The sequence below is a fragment of the Neophocaena asiaeorientalis genome, unplaced genomic scaffold (genome assembly GCF_003031525.2).
Source record: "Neophocaena asiaeorientalis asiaeorientalis breed wild unplaced genomic scaffold, Neophocaena_asiaeorientalis_V1.1 scaffold130, whole genome shotgun sequence".
NCBI lineage: Eukaryota > Metazoa > Chordata > Mammalia > Artiodactyla > Phocoenidae > Neophocaena > Neophocaena asiaeorientalis.
The window spans coordinates 11130859-11153406 of NW_020173397.1; the positions used below are offsets into that span (position 1 = coordinate 11130859).

A 22548-nucleotide genomic window follows, 5' to 3' on the forward strand; every position below is an offset into this window, starting at 1 on the left:
TCACAATATATTTTCTGTAAAGAGATTTCAAACTCCCTTTTCTATATTTAGTGCACAGTAATGAGCCAGAGTTCATAACTATCCAACTAAAGCACTTTTCTAGAGGCTGCTTCTTGCCAATGTGACCCTATGGCCGCACTACTATAAATAACATGTATGCCTTGATCTGTGTACAGCTATTCATCAGTGCTACGTAAATAAGTGATTATGCCCTGCCGGCCTCTGCCTTTCATCTGACCTACTGGACTTACCTGCGATGCACAGAGGGGACAGTAAGTGACAGGCCTGGCACTCAGGGGCTCCAAGACATGCAAGGAAAAGGGCTACTTCAACGATTATGCAGAAGGGTGGCTACAGCTGCACTTTTTTTCTGTTGATTTAAACACAAAAAGCATATGTCCAAATCCTCGGGGGCAGAGTGACCATATCACAAAATTTCCATTAGCTGGCATTTCAAGGTATCCATCTATGAAGCCTGAGCCACTACACAGCCAGGGTCGAGGTCACAGGGAAAGGAAATGTCCAAGAACAACTTTTCAGGGACGTCTCTGAGCTGCACCTGCCACCTTGGCTAGAGAAAACACGTTGGTTTTAAGCTTTGAAAACTCAAAGTGGCATGATAAATCTTTTTGTAATACCTCCATGATAGTAACTAGAAAAATCATGAGACTCTCATCCTCCAGCCTCTTTCAAAAGTTCTTACTAATAATAATAGCAGCTAATTATGGGAGGTATGCTACGCACTCCTGTGCTAAGCTAATAATAATAACAGCTAATTATGGGAGGTATGCTACGCACTCCTGTGCTAAGCATTTTACATACCATACCTTGATTTATTCCTCAATAACAACCCACTAACTTAAACACTGTGATGATGTCCCTTTTACCAATGAGAAGAGTGAGGCTCTGAGAGACTGCATCACTTGCTGAAGAGTTTGCAGAGAAGGAATTCAATCCAAGGCACAGTCTGATTCTAGAGCCTGTGTTCTTAACCCACAGGCTATAGCCATGGCTCTACTTATAGAGATATTTACTTATTCATTATTTACTCAAAAATATTATATTATTATAGCCATCTAAGGAAATAAATTGGAATGAGATATGCTCCCCACCCCCTCTAGGTGCTCATTACTTGGAGGAGGGCAGAGAATCCGATAAATAATAATACCTTAACCTTTTTGGTCACATACTTTTCTGAGACTCATATGAAAACTACGGACTGCCTCCAGAAAAAATTCACACAGGCACAGACACACAAACCTGAATGCTTGTAGCCACAGCCTAGGAATCCCTGGAACACTTAACTAGCTGACTGTTAGCTGCAAAGGGTTTTGATTAAGAGAGGAGCAAAGTATTGTGAGAACTCAAAGGGGAAAGCTCAGGGTACGGAAGTCCTGAAGACAGAGATGCATTAGGCAAAGAAGGAAGGAAGGGGGCCTTCGATGAAGAGATGCATGTTTCAGAACGCTGGTGGGAGGACAAAGGTCTAAAGAGGAAAGGGGAGGGAAGCAGGGAATTAGGTAGCAGATCATTAAAATATTCCAGACAAGAGTTTCCTATTTCTAGGAAGGATGGGGTGAGAATGAGGTATGAGTCCAGGCTCTGGGGTCAGAAAGAACTGGGTTCACATCTTGTACTACATATATGTGCAATGCAATACCACTTATCCATAAAAAGATATGAAATCTTGCCATCTTCAACCACATGGATGGGCATTATGGATATTATGCTAAGTAAAATAAGGCAAACAGAGAAAGACAAATACCATATGATTTCACTCATACGTGACATTCTTTTAACATGAACAAACCAAATCAAACAAAAACAAACATATAGATACAGAGACCAGAGCAGTGTTTACCAGAGGGGAAGGGGGTGGGGGAAGGCAAAATGGGTAAAGGGGGGACAACAGTATGGTGACAGATGGAAACTAAACTTGGTGGTGGGCACACTGCAGCGTATACAGAAACCGAAATACAATACTGTACGTACGAAACTTACATGTTATAAACCAATAAAAAACATATAAACACAGGCAGACCTCAGAGATATTGTGGGTTTGGTTCCAGACCATCACATGAATTGTTTGGTTTCCCACTGCATATCAAAGTTATGTTTACACTATACTGTAGTCTATTAAGTGTGCAACCGTACTACGTCTAAAGGAAGAATACATCTTAATTTTAAAAGCTTTTATTGCTAAAAAATGTTAGCCTTCATCTGAATCTTCAGTAAGTTGTAATCTTTTTGCCATAGTAACATCAAAGATCACTGATCACAGACCACCATAACAAATATAATGAAAATGTTCAAATATTACAAGAAATACCAAATGTGACATATAGACACAAAGTGAGCAAATGCTATTGGAAAAATGGTGCTGATAGACTTGCTCGAGGCAGGTTTGCCACAAACCTTCAATTTGTAAAAAAGCCATTAAAAAAGTTTAGCATAGGGCTTCCCTGGTGGCGCAGTGGTTGAGAGCCCGCCTGCCGATGCAGGGGACAGGGGTTCGTGCCCCGGGCCGGGAAGATCCCACATGCCGCGGAGCGGGTAGGCCCATGAGCCATGGCCGCTGAGCCTGCGCGTCCGGAGCCTGTGCTCCGCAACAGAAGAGGCCACAACAGTGAGAGGCCCGCGTACCGCAAAAAAAAAAAAAAAAAAAGTGTAAAAAAGCCAATATCTGCAAAATGCAATAAATCGAAGCGCAATAAAACAAGATGTGCCTATTAAGTCCCCTGCAATGAGAAAGAACGAAAGAGGGAGGGAGGGAAGGAGGAAGAGAGAGACGAAGGAAGGAAGGAAGGAAGGGAGGGAGGGAGGGAGGGAGGGAGGAAGGAAGGAAGGAAGGGAAGAAGGAAAGAACTGAGTTCAAATCCAAGTTCTCCCCCCCCTCATTAGCTATACAGCCACGGGAAAATTAAACCCCTCTAAGCCTGTTTCCTTGTCTGTAAAATGGGGACAAGAAGAGCCCCAACTTCACAGACTGTTGTAAGACAATCCACGGAATAATGCATGATACCCACTTGACACACTGAATATGTGTGAGCATTGAATACAGTGTAGCCATTATTATTAACAACTTCATCATTATCACCATCATTTTCACCCTGGCCTGATGCTAACATGGCTTCCCCAAAAGAACTCCTCCAAAACCGCACCAGAAAAGAACTCCCTGATTCATGTTTGGGCCAACCTGCTACATTCTTAGACCCATGAGGCACTGTAGAAGGATCCTTGACCAAATAAAGCCGCAGTGCAAAAAGCCACCATTAAAATACTCTCCTTGTAAACTCCTTGTACACTCACACGCAATTATTTATTCTCGTTAATCACATAAATACGTTAGAAGCACACTCTAGAGTAGGGGGAAAACCAATTAGGACAATCGTTGGGATATGGTGGGAGGGTATTTTTGAATATCATCAGTGTCTTCTCTTCTATTATGTGAGCATAGAGATTACCAAGAGCTAGACAGACATTACATGCTATTGTCAATACTATCATGTCCATAACAAGAATCTAAAGACATAAATTCTTGCAAAGCCTTTCTGTACCCAGTTCATCTATGTCACCATTCACGGCATTACTACGTAGAAAAGGAAAATGGTACAAAATATTATACCCAGTTCTTCTTAATCACTGTGTTTTCAGTAATATTTTATTTTAGATTCTTCACGCAGTCTAGGAGCTAACATAAAAGTAACACACTGGAACCCATCCATGAATGCTCGAGGAAATGTGCACAGAGTATTTTGTTTTGATTCCTCAGCCATGGTAATAGACAGAATATTCATGAAACCCTTGTACTTAAAAATGTTCCATGGCCAGCCAATATTTGCCAGAATGATACTGCCATATAGTCAGCAATGGAAAAATAAAGTCATGAGAAAACACAACCATTCTCATCTTTCCCAGAAAGATGGCCAGGATATCTGCTTTCCTGTGCCATAGAGGCTGACACCAGCTACGAAAATCACAACGTTCCCCTCACTTGAAAGCACATACGCACGGGAAAGGAAAACAAAGGTGTTCCAATGATCTTCCCCGAACCCAACAGACTGTTAGAAATTCACCAGGCTTCCTTTCACCTTTAAATTTGTTCTCCTGAAAAAGCACAGTTAGTAAATGAGTTCATGCCATCGAAAACGCAAAAAAGTAGTAGAAAATCCAACTGTCCTAGAATAATAAAGTAGAAGAATTTGTTCGTGAGTCGGGGACAGAAGGGAGGAATCGAGGCTGACAAGAGGATAACGCTGCTAGTGCGTCATTAAACTCGAATGTGAGGGCGAGAGCTGATAGGCTGTGAAGCACATGGAATGGAATCATAGCACTTAGGATTTACACCTGTCTTACCGGAACGAAACAAAGATTTATATTAGGAAATATTCCCACATGGCTTTCAGAAAACCTGATCAATTCTCAAGAAACTGAACCAAAGCAGTCTTTGAGACGTACATAAACTAGAGACGTATAAGTTACAAATCAGACTTTTCTCTCCATCTGAAATGTGTCATCTGTGAAAGAAACTTCTATCAACATTAAGAATCATCAATTACTAATGCCACAAACACAGTCCATTTAGTGGAATTTAATTCTTTTCATACCTCTGTTTCTACACCAGCTAGTTATCCTTCTCTACAAGCAGCACACTCCAGGAGTTAAGAACACAACCCCTGGACTCAAACTTCCTGCATCTGCCACTAACTCTAATTTCTCCATCTGTAAATGAGGAACATAACTAAACGAGTTAAGGCAAGTAAGACACGCATGTTTCTGCCTGGCCTTGACACCGTTTTAATCTTTCTCATCTTCTCTAGTCCTAGTATATCTTTCTTGGGCAGAAAACAGGCAGAATGGATATCTTTGCAGAGTGATTCCAACATTGCTTTATGAAAGAAATGCAAACGTATGCCTGCTTTGATTTTATTCACTCTTTAACAAGTATTCATTAAGTTTCTACTATGAGCCCACAGGTACCCTGCTGGAAGTTGGGACATACCAATGAACAACAAAAGATACAGCAACCAAGACACAGTCCAGGCCCCTTTCCTCCATCATATATTCCTCAGTGGTGCTTTGCAGATGCAGCTTGCTGAGCATGAAGAATGTGGAGTCACCATTAAGGAAAAATTGCTAGTACGTGTGTTTCAGAGCTGGCCATGTTTACTGTCTTTAATCTGTGAACTAGTGACATACACCTAGCTAAGACCCTGCTTTTGAGAGCCTTATATGCTTCTACAACACCTTATGTGTCCATCTGTTAATTGCATATATATTTATTCAACACTTACCAAGAGCCAAAGGCCAGACTTGACCCTGGGTAGAAACTAGTGAGAAAGGCATGGTCCTTCTCCAATGTAGAATCTTGCATTTTAATGAGATTGTTTTTTTAATTGAAGTGTAGCTGATTTACAATACTGGTGTTAGTTTCAGGTGTACAGCATAGCAATTCATTTTTTTTTTGAAGATTATATTCCATTATAGGCTATTATAAGATATTGGGTATAACTCCTGTGCTATACAGTAAATCCTTGTTGCTTATCTATTTTATGTATAGTACTTTGTATCTGCGAATCCCATATAGAATCTTGCATTTTAGAGATGAGTGCACAGACGTGGTCCAGAGGGCAAACGCAACTGACCCTAATTCATACCATTAGGAAGGGCAGCACTGAATTAAAAACCATGCCTAATGCCAAATGCAAGTATGTCCCCTCCTCAGGGATTTTACTCTTCCTGCTGTCCCCTTGGCCTATAACGCTCTTCCCCAGAGGGTTGCATGGCTTACTCTTCAGTCAGTTAATTCACATCTCCATTTAAAAGGAACCTCAGAAGCGAGGTCTAACCTCTGAGCCTCAAATGAAATAGGAACTCCTCCTGGCTTTATTCCTCTTCATAGAACTTTCCACTCCTACCAGGACGTTAACTCCAATAGGGCACGTATCTTTGCCCATTTTATTCACTGCTCTATCCCCAGCACAGGGACAGCACTTGGCACAGAGTAGGTGCTCAATAAATATGTGTTGGGTGAATAAGCAGTGTTCTTTTGACCTACCCTTAGGCACACCCATGTCACTCCTGCTGAGGAAGCTTACAACCCTTAGACTGCAGAGAAGAGGGACAATGACAAAAATCCAATTCATGAAACGTGAATGCTATGGAAAGAGCTGAGTGGCTGGGAAGCATGCGGAAGGTGACTGCGGCAATAGGAAAATATGCCAAAGTGTGGTTTATGCTAAACAGCAGATGAGTTAGGGTGGTGTACCAGTGTGGCATTAAGGAACAAGAGTCACATATCGAGAAATGGAGGGACACAAGGCACATGACATTCAGCCTCAATGTCATGCAGACACAGGTGGTGTGGGAGGGTGTGGTGAACTAGATACAAACCCATCCAAGGGCGAATGTTGGCCCATATTTGCTGAGTCTTCAGATTTTTTAAAAGAATAAGTAAATCCTGAAGAGAATATAGAAATTAATGATGTCACATTTTGATCAATTCAGAGTTGTTTTCAACACTACTCAGGCTACACTAACATCTAACAGCACCATTCAGAACAGAAGGTCCCAGACCAGCAGCAACTATTGTCTTCTCTGACCCCACCCCCAGGAGTCACAGCAGTGCCACACGCAGGGCACTGAACGATGTCTTCTTGGGAGTCTTTGCAATTGGCATATAAACTCTAAGAAGGTTCATGGTTTCCTAATCTTCACTCCTAGAACTGAATGAACAAATATTCCGACTTAACTTTTCAGTTCTTTCTTTTTTTAATTTTATACTGGAGTACAGTTGATTCACAATGCTGTGTTAGTTTCAGGTGTACAGCAAAGTGATTCAGTTGTACATATACCTGTACCTATTCTTCTTCAAATTCTTTTCCCATTGAGGTTATTACAGGATATTGAGCAGAGTTCCCTGTGCTGCACAGTGGGCCCTTGTTGGTTATCTATTCTAAATATAGCCGTGCGTACATGTCAATCCCAGACTCCCAATCTACCCCTCCCCCCGTGACCCTTCTCCCCGCCCCCATTACCATAAGTTCATTCTCTAAGTCTGTGAGCCTGTTTCTGTTTTGCAATCTAAAAGAAATGATACAAATGAACTTATTTACAAAACAGAAACTTTTCAGTTCTTAATGAGAGATCATGGGATGCCAACGAATCTTAGGTACAAGACAATGTTTTCTCAGAGTCTCTATGAAGAATTACCAAAACAAAACAAAACAAAACCCCGGCAAAAAATTGCAGAGCTCTGGATGGTACTAGAATCAAGCAGACTCTAAAATAGGTCAGAGAAAGAGCTGTAATTGTTTTAAATTCTTACCAGGCAAAAAATAAAAATAAAATGATCTGAGGGGGGGAAAAAATCACACTCCTATTTTTCTTTATGTATACCTTGTTTGTTCCCCCAAACAAACTTAAAGCAGCTTACGTAAAAGCACACAACACCCCAAGATGAAACAACAGAAAACTAACATGCGCAGGGGAAGAAAACAGGATGAAAGACAATTCAAAAGAAAAAAGAATTAAAGGACCCTAGGGACAAGATTGGTTCACAAAAGGCAAATAAGAACCTGCACGTTTTTCTAAAGGTGAGTCACAAACTGCTTTCTAAGCCACGGGGCACAGAGTCCAAGGTCTACAAGGGCCAAGTGGTTAAAGTAAGGAGGTGAAACAAAGGGAAGAGTGCATGCTTTGTTTTAAGGAAAATGGCATTACTTTATTGGATCCCACGGTTGCCATGGAGACATGTGATCCCAGCATTGCCAGATCTGATTTTTCAATAGATGCTGGAAATTCAAACACACTTGTGCGAAATCTTCTCATTTTCCAATGTTGGCAAACTAGTTTTCTTTTGGTTTAAAAAAAAAAAAAAAAAAAGTATGGGTTGAAGAAAACATGCCTGTGGCCATAAAGAGGAAGAAGACATGATCAGTTACATGACTAACTATATCCATAAAATAAAACCCCAAAGTTGAGTAGAAGTACAGTCATTTGTGGTATCAAAACCAGAGAGACACTTCTCCCAAGGATCTTCATAAAGAAGACACTGGAATATCCACAAGATAGGCACCCCATACAATCAGGATTCATGGGGCTCTATCTCATGATGACCTTCCAAGGAGACCGAGAGCATAATACTAAGTGTAATGTAATAAAACTAACTGCTGGGGTTGGGGGGAAATGGGGTGGGGGGAGGGGCAAACTGTCAGGTTTAGAGATTTCTGCTGGTCTGGATTATTTCAGGTATACATTTTACAGTAGATTTCCCTTAACTATTTTTTAACCAGTGAGCACTTTTGATAAATATAAAATCCTCACGCCTTTCTTTAATGTTATTTGACAAATCAGAGTAAAAGCTACCTTGGAAAATGGTTTTTCAACTGACATTGCCTTCTTTTTTTTTTTTTTCGGTACGTGGGCCTCTCATTGTTGCGGCCTCTCCCATTGCGGAGCACAGGCTCCGGACGTGCAGGCTCAGCAGCCATAGCTCACGGGCCCAGCCACTCCGCGGCATGTGGGATCCTCCCGGACCAGGGCACGAACCCGTGTCCCCTGCATCGGCAGGCGGACTCTCAACCACTGCGCCACCAGGGAAGCCCCGACACTGCCTTCTTTCCTCATTGTTTTACTAGAGTATTCGGAATAACAGATGAACCTTTATCCTTCGGACTGTAATCCATAAATATTGGTTTTTCTCAGCAGCATTTGAGAAGTACTGAGTAGAACCAGATGCAAGGTTAGATCCCCCGACGAGGATCTGGAGTGAGGTATTCTATGGGACCATTAAGTTCAAAGCCATTTGCTTTACTGGACAGTCCATCTAGCAGTAGGATTGAACTTTGTGGATGTTGAAGAACCTGCCAGTCACCAGCCAAGGAAGGATACAAAGGTAGGACCAAATATCTCCACAAAAAAAAAAAAAAAAAAATTCTGTATCTGTTGCAGGTCACCAACAAAAGGACAAGCAAGCTCTAGTCCACACAGTGACACACAGTGATGATCCCTGGAATCCCTGGGGTGCTGAAAGGGTGGCTGGGTTCCAAACTGGGCTCTTGACATACCTAGAACTAGTGCAACTTTATTTCATCTGTCTCATGTAGAGTTAGTTCTAATGCTTGTTTTGAACATGCAAATCTGTTTAAAAACATGATTGACACATCAGGGGACAATTTGAGCATAACCCACATGAACTTGAGTTTCCTTATGTATGATTTGGTCCACAAGAAACACTAGGTGAACACAGAAAACCACACCCACCTGAGTCAGGCAGTAGAGAAATACACAAAACTCAGACACCACAAACACCTGCCCGCTACCCTCAGTTTACCATGCGTGCTGCACACCGCAACCACCCACAGCTTTGCTACAACTTTCCACCCAGTTTAAGACAGCTTCCTTCCACCACCTCACCATGGTTTACAAGCTGCCACCCTCCCCTCAGCCACCTCCCCAAGCAAACACTAGGTCTTTTCAAGGCAAACCACCAAGTTTATGTGGTGCTTGCATACTGCTTAACCATTTAGCAAGTGTAAAACTCTAATGCTTTTCTAAGGTTCCTAGCTTCCCTTTTTTTATGTTCTTGATGAAGTTTCTGAGTATTGTGCCCCAGCCCCGCTTTTCCTGTAGACTCTGTGCTACCTATTGCATGATTTTCCATCATCTAGTGATTGTTTTAGAAATGCGTATGTTGTATTAGGGAAGAACGGTCAATACTGGGATACTAAATAAAATGTTATTTGAAAGAAAATGATTTCACTAGAATGTAAGTTCTCCTCAAAGCTACCATGCTGCTCCCCCAACTCCAGGGGATACCATTCACGTCATATAAGATGTGTATCATTTTCATTATAAATTAACTAACTCGGCATTTAACAAATTGTTATGTGAAGCCTCATATGTGTCATGAAAGGACTACACTTCAAAGGATGCATGTGTTCACTTTGCAAAAGTAAAGGAAAACAAAAAAATACGTAAAAAAATAAAAATCATTCATCATCTTAATACACAAGCATTTTGATGTTCTTCCTTTCAGTTTTTTCTCTTTGCACATATAACACCACTATCCCTGCCATGTGCACTATTTTGCCTGTTCTATTTATCTTATCTTGGCTTTAAATTGGCCCGCCACTTCTAAATCAAATATGCTTACATTTCTTTAAGAAAAAAAAAAAAAACTGTTGTCAAATTGACCCAGTCATTTAACATTAACTGAGCACGTACTATCTGTTGAGCACCATGCTCTGTGACATGCAAATTAGAATATTCAATAGACTGGGCTTAACCACCTAGAGAATTTCTTAAAGTTTCCAAATTTGGCATAGTTAAAACATTTCTTGCCCTTAAGATTAATTACTATTTTCATTCTAGTTCTAAGATTGGTTAAAAATATAAATTACATAAATAGCACATTTGGAAAAGAAAATGGACTTGTATTATCAGCCACCTGCAAAGTACAGCTTCAAGAATTGCATTCTGCCCTTTTATCTGTCACCTTTCCAAATACTGTACCACCAAAATTAACGACACAAAACAAAGCTGCATTTGAATATTTCTAAGTAGTAAATACACACATTAAAGTGTCATGGTGCTCCCTTCGACAGCACATGTACTAAAATTGGAACGATACAGAGATTAGCAAGGCCCCTGCACAAGGATGACAACGCAAATTCATGAAGTGTTCCATATTTTGAAGGATATATGTATAGCTGATTCACTTTGTTATAAAGCAGAAACTAACACACCATTGTAAAGCAATTATACTCCAATAAAGATGCTAAAAAAAAAGTATTATGAAGTCTGCCTATCAATTTTCCCTCTTTATTTGTCCAGCAAGGTTATTTTAAGATTTTATTTTGTTTGTGTTTGACTATGGATTTAAGAGTTTAGTAAATTACGTGGAAGATATAGATACACATAAATATATATAGGTGTGTGTTTATGTGTATGTGTGTGTGTGTGTCTGTGTGTGTATCAAAGACTGGGCTCAAATATATATATTCTTGTATTTTCTTTTCTACAAAATGTGAAATATACATGTCATTCTATATATTTAAGTTAAACTGGCTAACAAGAAACCAGGTGTAGAAAGCTGTTTGCGGTTGTATCTTCTCTTGCCAGTTGATGAGATGCTGGGAAACACTAAGAAATGAGGGCAATAAGGACAAAATCAAAAGAGGTGAGATAATCTAGACACATAATAGGGTGCTCTAAAATCACTGATAAATGATTTACTCTTCTCTTTAAAAATTTTTTTAAATAAAATAAATTTCAAAAAAATTTTAAATAAGCGACTTGGCTAAGTCATTATTCAGGTTCCAAACCAGGGGACGGAGGGAACACTGGCAAAGGTCACAGGGTTACATCTTCATATGCCATTCAGGTGCCAGCCTCCACCACATTTTATGCTTCTCCCTCTCTCATTGAAAAAGACCACTGTCTTATTATGATAACAATTTCCAGGTGGAAGCTAAGCCTTCAGTCAAGATTCCTGTCCCTTTCCAAGTACCTGTATGTGTGTAACATGGTAGATTAAGGTGTTCCAGCTCACCCTGGGCAATAGCTTTTCTCAAACCTCACAGCAATTCATCTTGGGTACCCACAGAGGCAGTCCTGGAAAGGCAGAGTCTGAGAAGGGGTGAAAGTGCACCCCATAACTTTTCCACCAAAGCACATCTCAGCAGAGGAGCCACATCCTTGCAAGGAGCCCTGGAAGCAAGGCCTAGGAGCATGGTCTGAATTCACCGTCAGCAAGGGAGAGGTCTCCTGGCAGCCTCACGTTTCATCTCACATTCTACTCTCTAATATACCCTTGCTTTTATCAGGAGGAAACAGTTGCTAAATCACCGACCAGCTGAATTCTTGAGACTTTTGCACCCCTACCCCAAATAGTCAAGAACTATTGATGCTCTAAAAAACACGAGTCACTTTAACCTCCAGCTTCATGCAGCCTTTGGCACAGGGCTTCAGACTTCCACTAAGAAGATAAGTGTTTTGATTTTTCAAAGCCCTGATGTATTTTCTTTTTTAAAAACATCAACAGCAATTCCCTTACTCCTTTTTATCTATCAGTCTTTCTTGAGGAAGGACTACATTTAGAGCAGATCAATTTTCTCCCTCATGGGTCCTGAACATGAATGAACGGAAATCTTGAGGCAAGTTCCCTTCTGAGCCCACAGAGATGTCACTGCCACTCGGAAAAGCTACCGGCCACCGACACGCCCCGTCCTCACATCACAGTGACTCCTTCAGCTGCAGAGGAAGGGAGAAGGGCAATATATCCACAAGCACGCCTGGCAGAGATGCAATTACGCCCCTCCTGCCCCTCCAGCCCAGGCCCCTTGGCACCCTCTTCCATTTAGAGAGCTACTCAGACCCCATCATTCATCAGAGTGTCCTAAAAAGATACAAAAAAGATAAAGTCCTCAACTGTGCTAGACACCGGAAGAAAAAAAAGCAGCCACAAAATGAAAACTGCCTTTTAGAAGTAGTTATGGTTAAACATTAAAAAAAAAAAAAATCACATGATTTTGCTCCCCATACTGTAGCTAATGAAAAGGGGCATTTAGTATCCAGTGGGAAAAGCAGTGTTTTATAATTTCATCAGCAATTACTACAAAGCTCATCTGTAAGAGCTTGGCGAATCCTCACTTTTTCTGACCTCGAGAACCAACATTCTCTGAAGTCAGAATCCAGGGACTTATTCTAATGTTGAATGTTCTCCTGAGTCCCTTTAAAAGAAAAAAAAAAGAAAAATGAACTTCACATTGACTGATGCATGACATTGTTTTAATCAAAAAAAAAAAAAGTGCAAGTTGAAACCATTATAACATGTCATAAAGCATCAGTAATAGCCACTCAGCAAGAACGAAACCGTTTTTAAGGCCATAAACAAGCACATACAGCGCGCTACACCAATGTATTAGAAACATCCTCTTTAAAAGAAAGGGTCACAGAGGGCTCTGGCTCAATCACACTGCTCTCCACACGCCAGCCGTAGAACTTATATGTGACCTTTGCAATTCCCCTTGAAAATCCCTTCAGCACTCAGACATTTCACTTTAAAAATTAGGGGGAGGTGAGGTAAAGCCATAAAAATCAGTAGCAGGCACACCAGAATATGCTGGAATAAGATAAACGTCTTTCTCATAGAAGAAGTGCATGCACTATGAATGAAAAGAATCCAATGCAAAAGGCAACTAGTCACATCTCCTTAACCACTTATATTTTAAACCCAGAAAAGCAAAATTAGACTTACCCTTGGAAGCCATCCTATAGGCTGACTCAGAAACGTAGCCTGTCGACAAGCCAAAAACAGCTACAAACCGGGGCTCCAAAAACTCAGTGGGTTTAATCCTCTCATCCACCTACTAACCCCTGCTAGTACGTATGCATCTGGCTTTTGTTAAAGCACTTCTGCAAATGTACAGAGGATGAGTAATCATTCAGACTTCGTAAAACATGCCAAACCCATCACTAATAACAGTAGTTTCATTTACTCATCACATTTTTGGGTGCCTTGATTTTATTTTTTTAAGAGAAATGAGTGTTGTTGCTGATGCAAATTCCCTGCCACTAGACCATGCACACATTATCCAAAAGGCAATAGGCTGCCTGGTGTGTGTATAACTTTTTCTGGGTCCTTGTCAGCAGTCAGAAATGTTGAACTAATATGTAAAGGCATAGCCTGCTTGATAAACTGTCTTTTAACATTAATAACACCACTATTTTCCTAAATAAACCCTCCAGCCAATTCTACTCTTTCTTTCATTGAAAAAGGCAATCATTTTATTATAATAATTAGAAATACGAATAAGAAAAATAAGAGATACTGAAGCATAAATTCACCTCTCACTGTCTCCCCATCCAATCCCTTCTCTGAGAGATATTCACTGTTGACAATTTTCAATGTATCATTCCCGAAATTTCTATGTACATAGTATGCATGTATGTATACACACACACACACACACACACACACATTCTTCAGAAAAACTCTTGGGGACTGAGGAGCCTCAGACATCAGAATTTTCTAGATTTTGTAACAATAATGAAGTATATACAGAGTGTAATATCCCTAGTGAGATCAGGGCAACAGCTCATAATCAACCATATTAATTGAATAGTCATGTTTTTTGGAAGGAATATTAAGCGGGATAATAAAGACTATAAATAGCCTCGTGTCATTTCAGGGCAGGTAATTCTGCCAAGTGAGATTTTTTTTTTTAAAAAGTCATTCAACATTTAGAAACTTTTGAATTTTGGAACTGTGGATAAGGGATTTTAGCCCTATCGTTTTTCTCCCAGTTACTTACCAAGTTTTGAAAACTTTTTTTTATTAAAAAGGTTCATGATAAGAAATTTTTAAAATACATATGAATAAAATTAAAGTCACCTGTAAAATCCCACCACACAGAGAATCGAGCTTTTATTCACTCGTGTTGAGTGCCTCCTGGGAGTACAGACTCAATAATCCTTGGGCACACTAAAAAATTAAAGCAAACATAAATTCTATTTTCTTTCTTTTTTTTTTATTGGAGTATAGTTGATTTACAATGTTGTGTGAGTTTCAGGCATAGAGCAAAGTGAATCAGTTATACATATACATATATCCACTCTTCTTTTTTTTTTTAGATTCTTTTCCCATTACAGAGGCCATTACAGAGTATTGAGTGGAGCTCCCTGTGCTCTGCAGCAGGTTCTTATTAGTTATCTAGTTTATGTAGAGTAGTGTGGATATTTCAGTCCCAATCTCCCAATTTATCCCTCCCCACATCCGCTGGTAACCATAAGTTTGTATTCTACATTCGTGCCTCTATTTCTGTTTTGTAAATAAGTTCATTTGTACCCTTTATTTCTTAGACTCCACATATAAGCAATATGATGTGATATTTGTCTTTCTGTGTCTGACTGACTTCATTCAGTATGACAATCCCTAGGTCCATCCACGTTGCTGCAAATGGTATTATTTTGTTCTTTTTTATGGCTGAGTAATATTCCATTGTATATATGTATCACACCTTCTTTATCCATTCCTCTGTTGATGGGCATTTAGGTTGCTTCCATGACCTGGCTATTGTAAATAGTGATGCAATGAACACTGGGGTGCATGTATCTTTTTGAATTATGGCTTTCTCTGGGTATATGCCTAGGGGTGGGATTGCTGGGTCATATGGTAGTTCCATTTTTAGTCTTTTAAGGAACCTCCATACTGTTCTCCATAGTGGTTGTACCAATTTACATTCCCACCAACAGTGTAGGAGGGTTCCCTTTTCCAAATCCTATTTTCAAACAAGGTAGAAAGTTATACCTGTTTTTAACTAAAAATATCCACCTTGCAAAACTGTTTCTGAAAAAGATATGAACTCTTTCATTTACTCATTCATTGATTCAAACATTCATTGAGCTTCTATTATATGCCACACAATATGCTAAATACCAGGTATTTGGGTGGCCTGGATGTAGCATATAAAACTACCAGACATCAGATTAAATCTGAGTTTCAAATAAATCAGAACTATTTCAGTATAGTATGTCCCACGTTTGAGACATACATTTTTATGGATATAGTTTTTAAGTATTTGAGATACACTTATGCTTTTTAAATGTCCCACATTTGGGACACACTTATATTAAAATACTACTTGTTTTGACCTGAAATTCAAATTTCACTGGGTGTCCTATATTTCATTGCACAAAAGAGGCAGAGTCCTTGCTGTCATGAACCCTCAGTCTAGTGCTAGGGAGCGGAGGACAGTAGGTGGACAGGTAATAAATAGGCAAACAACTACATACACAGTGTAAATAGAAAAAAGAGCTATGAAGGTGATAAACTGAGCAATTAAGATGGAAATAAAGAAGAATATTATTTAAATACAGAGTTCTTAAGGAAAGGCTTGTCTAGGAAGCTAACTCTGAGGGAAAGGGCATGCTGAAGGAAATAAAAACCTCATGATAGTAGAGCAGCTTGCACAAGACCTAGCCCATAGTATATGCTCAATAAATGTTCATTTCATTCCTTGGCAGGGCCGGGACTTCATCTCTTGGCTCACCCTAGTCTGGCCCTGTGCCTTGGGATGGAGAAAGATAATAAGAAGGGGTATAGTATATGTGGACCACCAACGGCTTCCTCCTTCAGAAAGTCTGGCAGCCACCAACTGTCTACAACCTCATCAGAGATATTGAGCGAGAACTTCCCAGCACAGCCCTCTGGAATGCCTGACCCCCAGAAACCATGATATCAATAGATAACGAAATGATAGCTATTATTTTCAATCATTATGTTTTAGTATTATTTTTTATGCAAAAATAGTAACCAAGTGTTGGCAAGAATGGGGACCACCCAGAACTCTCAGACACTGCTGGTGGAAATGTAAATTGAGGCAGCTGCTTTGGGAGACTGTTGGTGGTACCTAGGAAAGCCAGACATACATACATCCCGAGCACCAGCCCAGCTTCCATTCCCACTGGCACTGCTGCACTTCTGGTTCTTGCCATTTCCCACAACACAGCCCCTTCCTCCCTTCTCTGCTGGATTTGCAACACCTCCAGTACCAATTACACACACAGCCCCCAGACTGATCTTCCTAAAGCTCACCTTTCACGCTGCCATTTGGCTGCTCCAAAAGTCTTTCATATATAAACTTAATAAACATTTGCTGATGGATTACTTGTAAGATTCAAATCTAGAGAGTTTTACTAACTTGGCACTGAGGAGAAAAAGACAGAAAGCAAATAACCCAGGCATTCAGGGATTTACAAGGCAGCTCCTTGAAATGCCCTCCAGAAACATTAAACCATTGCCAGAAATCCTGATTGTTGTGAAATGCACATGTGGAAATACATCTCAAGGACCTACTGCTATCCATTCAAATGGAATGTCTCCAAAAAAAAAACTGAGTGCTGTTATGATGGTGACAACCAAGATCAGATTTGCATAGTGAAGAATAAATTTCAAACCTGAAAGGTCTTCCGTTGCATGGAAAGGGAAGAGTAACAGTCTATAGAAAACAAAGAGGAAGAAAAAGAGAAAAAGGAAGGGAAGGGAAAGGAGGACAACCCTTAACCTTCTCTAGAATTTTCTGTCAATGCCCTACTCTCTGATAATTGTCTGGGACCATATCATTAGTGGTGGTAATGGGAAGGAAAACCATAATAATTGTAACTACTGTCATTTACTCTGTGACTGCCACGTGCAGACACTATGCTGAGCCATAAGATGCTTATACTGTCATCAGCATTAATGCAACCAATATTTATGCCAGGCACTGTGCTATCTGCTTTACAAGCATCATCTTAGTTCACCCTCACAGCAATCTTGCAAGATTAGTTATTATTCCCATTTTACAGATGAGGAAACTGAGGGATGGAGAGGCCAGCTAACTTGCCTTAGGTTTTATCCATGAACACTTTGAGGGTCTAGGATAAAGTAAGATTCAATAAACGGTGAAAAACAATAAGAAAAAGATTAAAATGCCTCATGGGAATACTTGAAACATGGAAAGAAAAATAAAATACTGAAAATATTGGAAGTCAATTTATGGCAACATAAGAACTGACATTCATGAAACCACACCGATGGGATGAAATACACACAGAACAACACAAGGAATCTCAGCTAAACTGGCAGAATTTAAGCTCCATTTTGTGCACTTTGAAAGGGAGAATCAGAGCCCATATTCATTTATTTATTTATTTATTCATCAAATATCTATTGAACACCTACTATGTGTCAGACACTGTTTGAAGTGCTGGGGATACAGCAGTGAACAAAGAGACAAAAATCTCTACTTCTATGGAACATTAGGGTGAGAAAGGGAATATGGACAATAAACTTAGCAAATAACTAAGCCATCTAAGGTGTTAAAGGCAGCAAGTGCTAGGGTAAAAATAAAGCACCAAGGACCAAGATAGGGGCAGGAAGGGAATGCTATTTTAAATACAGTAGTCAGGGCAAGCCCAGAGGGTGACAATGTAGCAAAGGCTTAAAGGAGGTGAGGAGATGGTTGTGGAGCTCTGTGGATGGTTGTAGGTCGAGCATCCCAGACGGGGCCATGCCTGGCATGCCGGGGCAAAAGCGAGGAGGCAGGTCTAGCTGCCACAGGGAAGCCCGAGGGAGAAAACAGGAGATACAACCAGATTAAACAACAGAAGCCAAACTGCAAAAGGCTCTTTGCTCACTGGATACCCATGATTCTTCAGCTTTGAGGGTCATGAATTACTCATAGAAGCTGATGAAAGCTAGGAGCCTTCACCCCAAAAAGTGCACACACCAAAAATGCTGTCCTAATTTCAGAGGGTTGACATCTCCCTGCTAGACTCCCAGGATCTCAACAACATCCTAGAGGAGATCATAGTCCCTCCAGCTGAACCAAAGAAACACCCTGGATCTAACTTTGTATTTAATGACATCCCAAAGGGAGACAGCAGTTCAGGACAGTGGACACCAAGATTCCTCCAGTCTCTGAGGCTTTGCTTGTTCCAACGTCCTCACCAATCAGGGAGGTCATGCTCAAACACCAACAGCCCCGAGGGAAGCCAACTACATGCGTCACCTGGGGACTCTTTGCTAGTCACAGGGTTCAGACACAAAACTACATCACTAGTGACCTTAACATCCAAAGAGTAGAGGAATGCATGCAGTCATAGCCCAAGGGGAACTGGATGCACGTGGACCCCATCTACCGCCTTGCAGTTCATACGTGTGTGTGCGCGTATGTAGGTACACATATATTTATATCTTTTAATTCTCTTCATACAAGCTAGAAGAGAGCAGAGATTGTTTTTTGTTTTGTTTCGTTTTGTTACTGCTGAATTCCCAGTGCTTAGTACAGTATCTGGCCCACAGTTAGATGCTCATTAAATAAATAATGGTTCAATGAATGAATAAATCCGAAGAATTACTTCTTTGCAAATCACTCTAGGAAATCAGTGGATCAAGATGTCACAACTGAATAGACAGAACAGTTATGTTGGAAAGGTTCAAGGATACGGTTAACTAGGGATTAGAAAAGCTTGATGCAACATGAGCACAGTATTCCATGTCATAAAACATGCTTAGGGAAGATTAGAAATTATACCAGCTTTCTGCCTCAGTCACACAAGTTTCTCACCAATGCTTCTCAAACCATTTGTAATTTGTGGTTTGCATCAGTTTGTCTGTTGTTTTTTTTTTAATTTCAAATCCAACACAGATCAATACTTTTTTTCTTTTTTTTTGGCGGTACGCGGGCCTCTCACTGCTGTGGCCTCTCCCGTTGCAGAGCACAGGCTCCGGACGCGCAGGCTCAGCAGCCATGGCTCACGGGCCCAGCTGCTCCGTGCCATGTGGGATCTTCCCAGACCGGGGCACGAACCCGTGTCCCCTGCATCAGCAGGCGGACTCTCAACCACTGCGCCACCAGGGAAGCCCCAGATCAATACTTTTGTAAACATAATAAAAATGAATTCTAAGACAAATGAAATGAAAAACAAAACAGACACACAAACATGCAAGCCCAAATTTGTATTAGATTCAAGAGACCTAAAAATCACTCTGTCCAATTGTTATAAAGGTTTCTGAACACTCAATATCTGTTCATACCTCACTGCTGACCGACACATAGTTCATGAAGCAGTCTAGTCCATGAATCATACTTGGAGTAGCATGACTCAGATCACACGCACGTGCACGCACACATACATACACACACACACACACACACACACATAGGAGATTCCAGCATTCACTTCAGATGCTAATGCTTTTGCTTTCCAGCTGATAATGAGAAAAATAACGTCCTGCTTCTATTACATTTCTGTCACATACTTATTTCAACTATCTAGGAATAAAATTATCAACTCCATGATACTCATTAATATCAAACTCCAAGAATATGTTAAAATATTGACTACACCTCACTTCAAATTATCCCAAGATTTAAACATAGAAATTAGGAACAGATTGTTCATTTTATAACAGATCCTACATTTAGTAGAATAATTATAATGAGATATATTTTAAGTATCTAAATATGATGGTGATTTTATATTAATCCATTTTAAAAATGTAGTCTTTATATATTTACCTCCTATATCTATATGTCTGCTTTTCAGAAATATATTTATTGTGCAAACTAGTATAAAGAGGTTTTTAAAATGCTACTAAAATGATATACGCTTGGGCCACAAGTATTTTCCTTTACCTATTCTAAGTTTGTTAACATTACCTACTTGAAAATTATCCTATATAACCTAAATAAAATTGGATTAAATATAATTTATAAACAAAACCAACATGACTCTCCTAAGAAGTAAACAGATTGTCTTTTTCTTTTTTCTTTAAATTATCCTTTATCCCAAAATACAACCTCTGAAACTATATAAACATAATCCTGAAATTTCTAGCCATTCACAAAGCTTCCTTAGGTCGGAATGAGTTAATGATTTTCCTCACAGTCCAACTAAACGTGCATTCCACAGGAAAGCCTGCTTGAGGCTGAACACAGAGTCAATACTCACTAATTCACTTCTTAGCTGGCACCCAGGCAAGTAATCCTAACTTTGGGCCAACTGTAAATAAAGGCAAGGATATTCCTGATGGTACTTATAACATGAATTTTCTAGAGGTAGAATTCAAGACTGTTGCCTTCAAGCCCCACAGAGCTTCTATCACATCATCTGGCAGAAGGAGTAAATAATATTGAATTACAGAAGGAAACTGTTGATTCCTCATTTCTTACAGGTCACTGAGGCTCAGATATACAAACCCCTTATTGCAAGGATTTTGCATTTTTGGGCAAAGCAAAGTAAAACAGCTGATTAAGGCAAAATAAGAAAAAACAATAAGCAAATGGTATTATAATGGCGCACCTATACAGCAAAAACTGAGAAGTTAACTCAAGAATGAAGTCTGGTAAAAAAAACTCTTCTTCAATACCTGTACCTATACCTGGATTATAATAGGCAGGTAATAAGTGCAGTATTGGAGGAAGTAAGATAAAGAAGATTCAAACAAAGCAAGTGCAAGCTCTGAAAAACATAAAAACACTCTGCACAACAACAGAATGCAGACGGTGAATTATGCGGATGCTTTGTTACAATTTAGAAAAGCTTAACTTGAAAAATAATAGCAACTTCCATTCTCTGAGAACTTACTATGTATCAAGCACTGTGCAGAGCAGCCATCATTTCATGAGACTTTTTCCAAAACCCTGCAAGACTGGAATTAGTACGCCCACTACAAATAAGGAGACAGGCTCAAGGATGGAAATAACTTGACTGAGATTAAAGTCAAACACATTAGATTAATGTGTTTGTCTAATTCCAAGCTTGTGCCCTTAACCTCACATCTCACTGTCTTCCAATGTCCAAACATTAAAAAATAATAATGACGATGACAAATGTTCATAGCTGCACCATTTGTAAATGCCCCAAACTAGAAAACTCCCTAAATACCCATCAACAGGAGAATGGACAAATAAATCTCAAAAAATTTATGCAATGAAATACCATATAATCATGAAAGTGAATCAGCTACAACTATCCACAGCAACACAGATGAATTCCTCAAACATAATCGTGATGAATAAGTGCCAGGCACAGGTAAGTACCTATGTGTGACTGTATGACTGAATCCATTTCTACAAAGCCCAAAACAGGCAACATTAATCTATGCTGTTAGGAGTCAGGATGGTGGCTACCATTCGGAGGGGTAATGACTAAAGGACACAGGAAGGGAGCATCTGGGGTGCAGATGTCATTTGATTAATTGATCTGAGCGCCGGATAACAGGAGCCCAATTTATAAAAAACTCATCACGCTATACACTTAACAATAAGCACACTTTTCTCTACATAGATTACACTTCAATAAAATATTTTTTAATCAAAAGAAGACGCACCTACTTAAGGCATTTTCTCCTTTATCCTTTTAATGTATTTAGACTCAAATATTCTTTAATAAAGCACATACTATATCTTCCCAAGCTTTACAAATCTTAAGTACAAATGTAAGAAAATAAATCATTAGAAGAATGGAATAATGCCATTTGTAGCAAAATGGATGAAGCTAGAGATTACCATCTTAAGTGAAGTAAGTCAGACAAAGACAAATATCACATGATATCACTTATATGTAGAGTCTTAAAAAATGATACAAATGAACTTATTTACAAAAAAGAAATAGACTCAGACATAGAAAACAAATTGATGGTTACCAAAGGGGATAGCGGGGGGAGAGGGGAGGGTAAGTTAGGAGTTTGGGATTAACATATACACACTACTATATATAAAACAGATAAACAACAAGGACCTACTGTATAGCACAGGGAACTATACTCAATATATTATTAACCTGTAATGGAAAAGAATCTGAAAAAGAATATATACGTATACGTATAACTGAATCACTTTGCTGTACACTTGAAACTCACACAACATTGTAAATTAACTATACTTAAATAAAAAAATAATTATAAAAATAAAAATTATTAGAGATTTCTAAATAGACTGGAGTTGGGGGAAAACAACTGACTAGGAGTCCAAAAACTCTGTCTGGGTGTATTAT

General features: G+C 39.6%; 1 protein-coding gene and 1 non-coding gene across 7 annotated transcripts in view; one reads left to right on the plus strand and one right to left on the minus strand.

Annotated features, from left to right (window-relative positions):
• The window catches only part of MITF (melanocyte inducing transcription factor), a 226408-nt gene that overhangs the window by 116136 nt on the left and 87724 nt on the right, over window positions 1-22548 (minus strand). The gene's annotated exons all lie outside the window — the stretch shown is intronic.
• Window positions 10592-10696, plus strand: LOC112401038 (U6 spliceosomal RNA). Its single transcript, XR_003003511.1, has one exon. It is a non-coding gene; the product is annotated as a U6 spliceosomal RNA (small nuclear RNA).